This window comes from Pelodiscus sinensis, unplaced genomic scaffold, assembly GCF_049634645.1.
Source record: "Pelodiscus sinensis isolate JC-2024 unplaced genomic scaffold, ASM4963464v1 ctg34, whole genome shotgun sequence".
Lineage (NCBI taxonomy): Eukaryota > Metazoa > Chordata > Testudines > Trionychidae > Pelodiscus > Pelodiscus sinensis.
Window position 1 is genome coordinate 1584501 of NW_027465849.1, and position 9413 is coordinate 1593913.

A 9413-nucleotide genomic window follows, 5' to 3' on the forward strand; every position below is an offset into this window, starting at 1 on the left:
ATGTCCCGTCTGTCTGTCTGTCCAGCCTGGCACACTGTGGAGTTAGAGTTGCTGATTTTCTAATTGTTGAAAACCAAACACCCTTGCCCCACCTCCTGCCCCACGTTCTTCCTCTGAGGCCCCGCCCCCACTAACTCCTCTCCCCCCTCCCTCTGTGGCTCACTCTCCAGCCCCTTACTCACCCCTCTGCCTCCGGGACTCACCTGCTTCCTTCAGAGCTAGTCTGGGAGAAGCTGATCCAGAGCATGCCCACCTACCCAATCAGAACAGAGCAGGGATCGGGCCCTAGAGCAAGGGGGTGGGATTGGGGCAATTGGGCCAATGAGGCAGAAAGGGGGAGAGTTTAGGATCCCCTCAGGTACTGGCAGCTCCCTCCTAATCCAGAAGCCAGTCACAGCTCTCTTGTCGGGCATCAGAAGTTCAGCAAAGAGCAGCTTCCCCATGTGGCTCCAGCCACAGCTGCTGCTCTTCCCGTCTCCAAGTGGCAGAGGCCCCTTACTGCATCCAACCAGACCAGGGCATCCCCTTCATGTGGTGGGCTCTGGCTGTGGGTGAGGATCTGTAACAAGCAGGGGCCAAGGTAGAACAAATTAGGGGAGCGCTCATCTCCAGCTGTAGAATCGCACAGAGTCTGCAGATAGCTCACTATGAAGCTAAGAAATTGCCCATGACTCTCCTGCACATCTCCTGTGGGGTGTAAACCCAAAGTTATATTGTCTCGCGCCGTATAGAGAGCTCTCTCACAAAAATTGCCCCCTCCCTATATGTGGAGGGAGATATGCATAGCTTCCCCCTCCCCTCTGCTGATATGATTTACACAAACTGGTTGGGAATTTACAAAAATGAATTTATTAGGAAGATTTTAAGTGATTATGGGTACGTCTACTCTACAAAGTTAATTCGAACTAACAGCTGTTAGTTCGAATTAACTTTAATAGGGGCTACACATGCAAACCGCTATTTCGAATTTAATTAAATAGCGGTGCGCTTAATTCGAACTCGGTAAATCTCATTCTACGAGGAGTAACGCCTAGTTCCAATTAACTAGTTCAAATTAAGGGCTGTGTAGCCACTTAATTTGAACTAGTGGGAGGCTAGCCCTCCCCAGCTTGCCCTAGTGGCCACTCTGGGCCAAACCAGGGAAACTCTTCTGCCCCCCTCCCGGCCCCGGAACCCTTAAAGGGGCACGGTCAGTTTACAGTGCTTGTGCCAGTGGCAAGCCTGCCAATATCCAGCCAGCAGACCCTGCACCTGGCACAGCACGAGCCAGCCACCCGTTGCCACCCAGCCCTGCGCCTCTTCCCAGGACCAGGCTGGCGGCTCCCGGGAGCCTGACCGGGGCCACAAGAAGCGGACGCCCGCCTGGTCTGGTGCGGAGATTGTGGACCTTATTGAGGTTTGGGGGGAGGCCTCCAACGTCCACAATCTCCGCACTAGGCACAGGAATGTGGCCGTCTACAGCTGCATGGCTGCCAGCCTGGCCAAAAGAGGACACATGCAGACCCAGGAGCAGGTCCACTACAAAATTAAGGATCTGAGGCAGGCCTACTCCAGGGCCTCCCAGCCAGGGGCCTACACAGTGGCCTGCCCTCACTTTGAGGCCCTGGACCACGGAGGAAGAGAAGGAGGACGCAGAGAGCCAGGACCCTGCAGGGAGCCTTCCCAGGACCTAGGACCCCCGAGTCATCCCACAGAGCACATCTGCTGTGTCGTCTGAGGCTGGGGAGAGCTCCACATGTGAGTGCCATCATGCTCCCCTTATATGTACGGGGGGTGGAGAGGGAGCCCAGGGACCGTGCGCCTGGGCCTTGCCCACCATGGAGCAGCAGCTTGGTGTCATGCAGGGGCCCTGTCCCATTCCCCACAGACCAACCTCAAGGGGGGCTGGGTTTCACCCACTGTGTCCCCAGGGAGAACTGACCACTGCTCATTTTACCACAGCCACAGCATCTGGGCCTGCAGAGTGCACCACCCTGCCTGCAACAGCCACCCGTTCCCGGGCCAGCAGGCGCACCAGGAACCTGGAGGACTACCAGCAGCGGCACCTGCGGCTACTGGAGCAGCAGCTCCGAACCCAGGAGCATTGGGTCCGGGAGGACCTGTGGCTGCGGCAGTGGAGCTTGGAGGCACTGGAGGACCAGAGCCATGCCCTCCAAGGTCACCTCTAGACCCTGATGGACAGGTTCCTGCCTCCTCCTGCTCCAGCCCCTGTGGCCGCCCGAGCTCTCTCTCCTCCTCCCACCCCTGCTCCCCCTCCCGCTTCCTCTGCACCCCCATCCCTCCTGCCCCACCCTCCACACCCACTCCTCCCCAATGCCTCCACACCCGCAGTGCTGCAAGATGGGAGAGCCAGCAAGACCTCGAACCCTGAGCTTTCCCTTCCCTTCCTCCCGCTTCCAGCTCCCTTCTCCCAGGTTTCCCCCTCCCTTCCCCCACCCCAGTTATGTTTAAAAAAAAAGAGATTTTTTTTGCCAAAACAGGTGTCTTTATTTGACATTAGGAAGGGGGGGTCAGGGATGGGAAAGGGGAAGGAGGGGAGGGTGCAAGAAGGCCCCAGTGGAGCATGCAGGGAGAGTTCAGTCCTCCTCCACCTGGAAGCTCTCCCACAGGGCTTCCCGTATCTGGATGGCCCCCCGCTGGGCCTCCCAGATGGCTGCGGTGCGGGGCTGTGTGTACTGGCCAGCCATGCACTCAGCCTCAGCCATCCAGGCTAGCAGGAAAGCCTCCCCCTTCCGCTCACATAAATTGTGCAGCACACAACATGCTGTCACCACGGGAGGGATATTGTGCTCGGTGAGGTCGAGGCAGGTGAGGAGGCAGCTAAACCGTGTTTTCAGGTGTCCAAAGACCCCCTCTACCACAATGCGGGCCCTGGTGATCCTGGCATTGAAGGCCTGGCGGGAGCGGTTGAGGTGCCCCATGTACAGCTTCATCAGCCAGGGCTGTAGGGGATAGGCCGCATCCCCCACCAGGCACACGGGCATGTCCATGTCCACGTCCCCGACCCTGATGTTGTGGTCTGGGAAGAAGGTCCCGGCCTGCAGCCTCTGGCACACGGAGGAGTTGCGGTACACCCGTGCGTCGTGTGCCTTGCCGGACCAGCGCACATTAATGTCCGTGAACTGGCCCCGGTGGTCAGACACGGCCTGCAGGAGGACGGAGAAGTACCCCTTTTGGTTGATATACTGGAAGGCCTGGTGTTCTGGGGCATGGATGGGGATGTGCGTCCTGTCGATGGCCCCACTGCAGTTGGGGAAGCTGAGGGCGCTGAACCCCCAGATGAAGGCGTCCGGGTCAGCGAGGCGGACCACCCTGCAGAGCAGCACCCTGTTGATGGCCTTGACCACATGCAGAGAGACACACCAAACCGAGAATCTTTGGGGTGCCCGGGTGGCTGAGAGTGTTCGTTTCCTGGCACTGCCCCACACCCCACTCCCAGAAGCAACCCCCGCTGTGATCCTGGCCACCACGGGCAGCGTGTAGTACGGCCGGGACAGATCGAACCCTTACATGCGGGGCACTTTCGCTTCCTCCCCCCCCCCCCTGTTTTCCCTGGGGCGGCCCATCCCATTCTTGCAGCCCACCTCCCCCTGGCCTAGTTGCCGGTGAGTGCCATACCTGCATGAGCACTGCTCCGACGGTGGATCTCCCCACGCTGAACTTGTTCCCGACAGATCGGTAGCTGTCTGGCGTGGAGAGCTTCCACAGGCCAATGGCCACACGCTTCTGGAGGGGGATGGCGGGCCTCATGCGAGTGTCCCATCGCCGCAGAGCAGGGGCGAGCCACTCACATAGCTCCAGGAAGGTGTCCCTCTTCATTCTGAAGTTCTGGGTCCACTGTTGGTCTCCCCAGTGCTCCAGGATGATGCGGTCCCACCAGTCGCTACTGATGTCCAGACACAAGATGCGGCGGGGCACGCTGGCATCCGGGTGCTGCTGTAGCTCTTCCACAGCCCCCAGGGTGGCCAGGGGGAGGGGCAGGGGGCTGACATGCACCAGATGGTGCCAGGCAGCCTCCAGCCATTGCTGGCAGGCTTGAAGCAGATAGTCCAAAAACTGGAGCATCATGCCCAGGGCGAGCTCTGGCTGCATGGTGCCAACTGCGGCATCATCCCCAATGGGAACCACCGACACAAGCAAGTGGAGAGGAAAACGCTTTGCTGTCCCTCGGCGAGGTTGGCAAGCAAGCAAAAAAGCTGAGAACCAGCTGTCCAGGGGGGTCCCTTTAAGCACGAGCCTCAGATAGCCTCAGACAGCAGCCACACAAAGCAAGTACTGACCTGATGCTCTGCCGGAACCGGTTTCAGCTGCCCTTAAATGCGACCCAGCATCCAATCAGTGTAGACGCGCTATCTGAAATTAGCAAAACGCTAATTCGAATTAGTTTTTGGGTCTAGATGCATTATTTCGAATTAGCTTATTTCGAACTAATTCTAAATAAGGGTATGTCTACACTACCCCTCTAGTTCGAAGTAGGGGGGGTAATGTAGTCATACGGAGTTGCAAATGAAGCCCGGGAGTTCCACGAGGTATACAGCTAGTTCGGAATAGGAAGCCTAATCCAAACTAGCTAGTCCGTGCCTCGTGTAGCCGTGCAGTACGGGGTCCGAACTAGCCGGCATTTAAAAATGGCGCCGGCCGGCTTTATGCAAATGAAGCCCGGGAAATTCAAATCCTGGGCTTCATTTGCAACTCCGTATGACTACATTACCCCCGCTAGTTCGAACTAGGGGGGTAGTGTAGACATACCCTAAGTTAGTTCGAATTAGTGCTGTATTTTAGACATACCCTCAGTGTCACTAGTAAAGGGTGTGTGTATGTGTCTAAATGCTGACATTCATCTGCCTTGGCCCTCGGGGGAGACACAACCCAGGGCGCTCAGAGCCAGCTGTGGAGATTGTTGTGAGAAAGCTCCTCTGGCCCAACCACCCTGCACGGACGCTGAGTGGCCAGGACAGTTCTCAGCTGTCCTGGTCTTCCCTGAAGGGTGAACACAGATCATTTCCTGCTGCAGCCACAGAAGTAGCTGTGGGCACCGCTCACCTGTTCCCAGAGCAGATGGACACTAGACCCAGCACCTACCCCCAGGAACCACACAGCCCCTGCTCTCTAGTACTTTGCAACAAGTTGGTATCAGCTAAGGGGAGGGTTTACCCTGCTCCAGTTACACACCAGTGTCAGTCCCTTTGCACCCTGGTCTGCTCTAAAAGGCCTTTTCCTGGTTTATCTTATCTTGATTAGAAAGCAATAATAATGACGTCATATAAAACATAGAGGATAATTATCCATGGGAAAAACCACGGGCTGTGGTGGATTCTCCATTACTCACAATTTTTTGAATCCAGGGAGGATGTTTTCTCAAAGGGAAGCTCTAGTTCAAACAGGTTTTACTTTGGGGCCGGTCTCTGGCCTATGAGACACAGGCTGTCAGGTTAAGTGACCACAGTGATTTCTTCTGGCTTTAGAGTCGGTGAGTAAACCTGACAGAAGCTCACATCCCACAATGATGTGGGAGTTCCAGAACTGAATCTCTCGTGGGTTAATCACACGGGCAAATTTCCCTGCATATAGAGAAGTGCCACCATAACATGCTCTTCCCATCACTGCTCCCCATTTCCTTGTACGTCCCCTGTCACTGGAGTATCTGAGCCCCTCACAGTCACTAAAATGGTTCCCCAGACACTCTGAAATCCAGCCTCCTGTCACAGATGGGGAGACTGAGGCACACACAGAGACTCAGTGACTGACCCCAGGGCACACCAGAGTCTGCAGGTGAGTCAGGGACTGAACTCAGGGCTCTAGAGCAGCTGTCCACTGTCCTGGCCACTAGATTGTTCTTCCTCCCTTTAGCCCCCAGCCTCCCAAAGGCCTGGGTGACAATGAACCAACCGGATACCTGCCTGGAAGGCCAGTGACCCTGGGCCATTTCATCAAAAGGGGGAGGAGCCTAATTGGGACGGGACGGGGAAACAGGGAAAACGTTAGAGACACAAGCTGGGAAATCTGCCTCATGGGGTTTAATCTCACAGACTTCCCATCCCCTATTTGTACTGGGCTAGATCCTGCCTCACTCCTGCCGGCCCAAATCCCAGCACAGAGAGGGCAGAATGAGCTCCAGGCTCCAGCACTGCAGGGGATATGGATGGAGCCTGATGCTGTGGGACTAGAGAGTGTCTGGCTGCTGCTCAGAAGAAGGAAGGAAGAGGAGATTTGGTGTGGTGAGCATGGGCCCTGCTCAGCAACTCTCTGCACACACAGACTGGATGCTCCGTGCAGCTACGCAGGGTGGGAACCGCAAGACGTGCCGAAAGCACCCTGAGCATCTGCAGAGTCCCTTGTGCAGACACCTCCTCCCCTGCCCTGCAGTGAGCTCTCCCCAGGCCTGACCCCCATTAGCAGCCCAGCGGAGTCTTGTGGGATTGAATAACCCGCTTACACAAGGTTATTTTTGGCCTCACACATTAACCTGCCTCATTCTCGCTCTGCTCTCATGAGGGTTCCAGAGAAGTTTATGTTCATGGTTGTACATGTAAAGACCACACTCTGCTTTGCACACGGCCCTCACCACATCCTTTTTCCATGTTGCAGGCTTGGCCATGTCCCCCGTCATCTGGGCCACCCGCTGCGCCCTGGTCCTGCTGCTCCTGGTGTCTGCGCCCGTCATCACCTTTGTGCTGGATAAACAGGGCCTGCCTGAGCCTGCGAGGAGGGGGCAGTGGCAGCATTTCTGTGGGAGGAGGCAATAAGGGATCCTCACTGAACATCTATGAGCAGGAGGAAGAGTGAGGAGGGGCCGGGGCCCTGAGCAGGGTGTTGGGGAGACACCACAGGTCAGTGCTGCACAACAGGCCCCTGCAGTAACCTACCTTGCCCAGGTAACTCCAGCAGCCTCCTCTTTCATGGGTACAACCCACTTCTTCCAATGAAAGAATCGCCTGTCAGAGTCACTCCCTACCTGTTGCTGTGATAAAACACTCACCCGTCCTGCTCCTGACACTTTTCCTATTTATGAGCTGAAGCTCGTTTCAGCAAATGCAAGATGTGCTGGGCTACTTAGCACAAGGGAACAGGACTAGAAGAAAGGTGGAGGCCAATGTTGGCTATTAATTGCTCTAATATTTGTACTTAATACTATTTATGATTAATACATAGATACATAGATGTATAGCTACTGTGAGGATAATACATGTAGCCAGCATGAATTAGTCAACTACTAGGGTATTCTTCTGTCTCCAGTGGATGCTTGAGATTCATACATGAGACTGTGAGCTCGTTTGCTCTGTTTGTACCATCACAGCCAGGATCTAATCCAGTTGGTTTCTAGGTGCTACCATAATAGAAAGTCCCATCTCCTGCTACTTCTCTGGGCTGCTTTCTTGTTGGTTTAATTGGTGTTTATTTTCTTCTTACTGTAAAGTTCCCATCTGAAGACTCACAGACTGACTGGCCAGAACGCAGGGTGATCTGGGTCTGGCGATGGGGACATTTCCCACCACTGATAGGGCACATACCCCCGTGGATATCTCATGTCCATAGAAGGCCTTCAGCTATATGTACTCGGCTACATTTCACCCCGGGAATGTCAGTGGTGCTGCCAGGGTTCTACTGTGGAATTATCAGACAATGTGCAAGTCTTGAAGTAGGGGAGCAGAGATTTAAAAAAAAATCTGCAGGCTTCTCCTGGTGCAGACACCACACATCGACTACATGTCACTTTGCACCAATCCCAGTAGAAAACTCTATTTGACCTGTGTTAGTCTAGTAATGGTGTCATCCATTGGCCAGGGCTGAAAATTTGTCATGGGTTAATTTTCCTCAATATCAGAACCCCAGGAACTTGCCCATCCTGCGGAGCTGAGTGCAGCAGACAGACTGTCCAGCAAACATCTCCCCTGCCATCAGCACCCGCGTAACATCTCCTGACATTCAGCATTAGGAAAGGGCTTGTTTCTCACATGGAAAATCTCTCTCTCCCATCCCGTCTGGTTCTGTCCCTTCGGTTCTAGACACACACACACACACACACACACACACACACACACGGCATCTCGTCACAGCCTCAGCTTAAAACAGAGATCAGGGAATTTTGGTTTCAACCTCCCAATCTCAGCCAGAAAAACAATGGAATGTTTCCATGAGAGCAGACTCAGGCTCTGATCCAGTCCTGGGTTGGGAGAACTGGCTGGACTGGCAGAACATGCCATGAGACACAAACTGGACAATCAATGCACCAAAGAGTCCATCACTGGCTAAAGATTGTAACCCAGGGGTTTTCTTATTATTAAAACTCTCTCAAGCCCATAATAGAAGCATCATCCTTTCCATTGTCAAAACATAAACACCTTTAACACAAGCCTCGCTCTGGTGTCACTCTGGCTGCACCCTAAGCCAGACAGATTCCAGCCCCCAGTTATATTTTGCTTCCATGCCCAAAGTTATCACTTCCATGCACTGGCAAGACCTGAGACTTCCCACTGCATAGGGTGGGAAAAAGGCTCTTCAGGGCAACACTGGAGGCTTGGTACATGTTTAGGTTTCATTCCCAGCTGAGCCACTGACTCTCACTGTATGAGCTTTGGTAAGTTCCCTCCTGTCTGGGTGCCCAACTTTGCCCATTAGAAGCCAGGCCAGGTAACATCTGTGCACTTCATACTGGTGTCAACAGCGTGGGCCAATCCGAAAGCAGACATGGAAGTTGTTCCACAGAGGAAAGAGGCTGCTCTCAGTGGTGGCAGATGGCAGAACAAGGAGCACTGGGCTCAAGTTGCAGTGAGGGAAATTCTTCCAGCCCTGCAATGCTGTGATTCTATGACACAAACGGCCCCTGGGCATTGGCTTCCAGGCCAGCAGGGGCTGTTAGCTCAGCCAGTCTGACCTCCTGGCCAGCCCAGCGACTCCCCCAGCCCCCTGCATTGAGCCAATCGCTCATGTGGGACAAAAGCTGCTCCCAGGAGGCCTCCAGCCTGGCTCTGACTCCATCGGATGATGGAGAATCCTCCCTGCCCTGGGTGGTTTGTCCCAGGGCTAATCAGCTGACCAGCTAGAACATGGGGCCTGTTTCCCATTGAGCCTTGTCTGCAATGAGCTAGAAACAGGCCCCCCCAAAGCTCCGCCTGTTCCCAGCACTAGGGAATGAAGGGGGTGTGCTGGGGAGGGTTTGCAGGAGGTGGGAGATTTGGGTGAATCATCCTGGTGCCCTGGGCTGTGGGCTCAGCTCTGGCGTAGCATTGTCAGCCCTGAAGCTCAGCGCCCCTCACCTGGGGGGCTGCACAGGAGGGGAGTGGCTGCCCCATGTGTACCCAGGAGGGAGCAACAGAGGGGGAGGGACCCAGCTCTCCTAGCGCCTGGGGACTGTATGGCGCCGACTCCAGAGTCAGCAGTGTGGGGCCCTGAGGGGATGGCTGAGGGCTCCT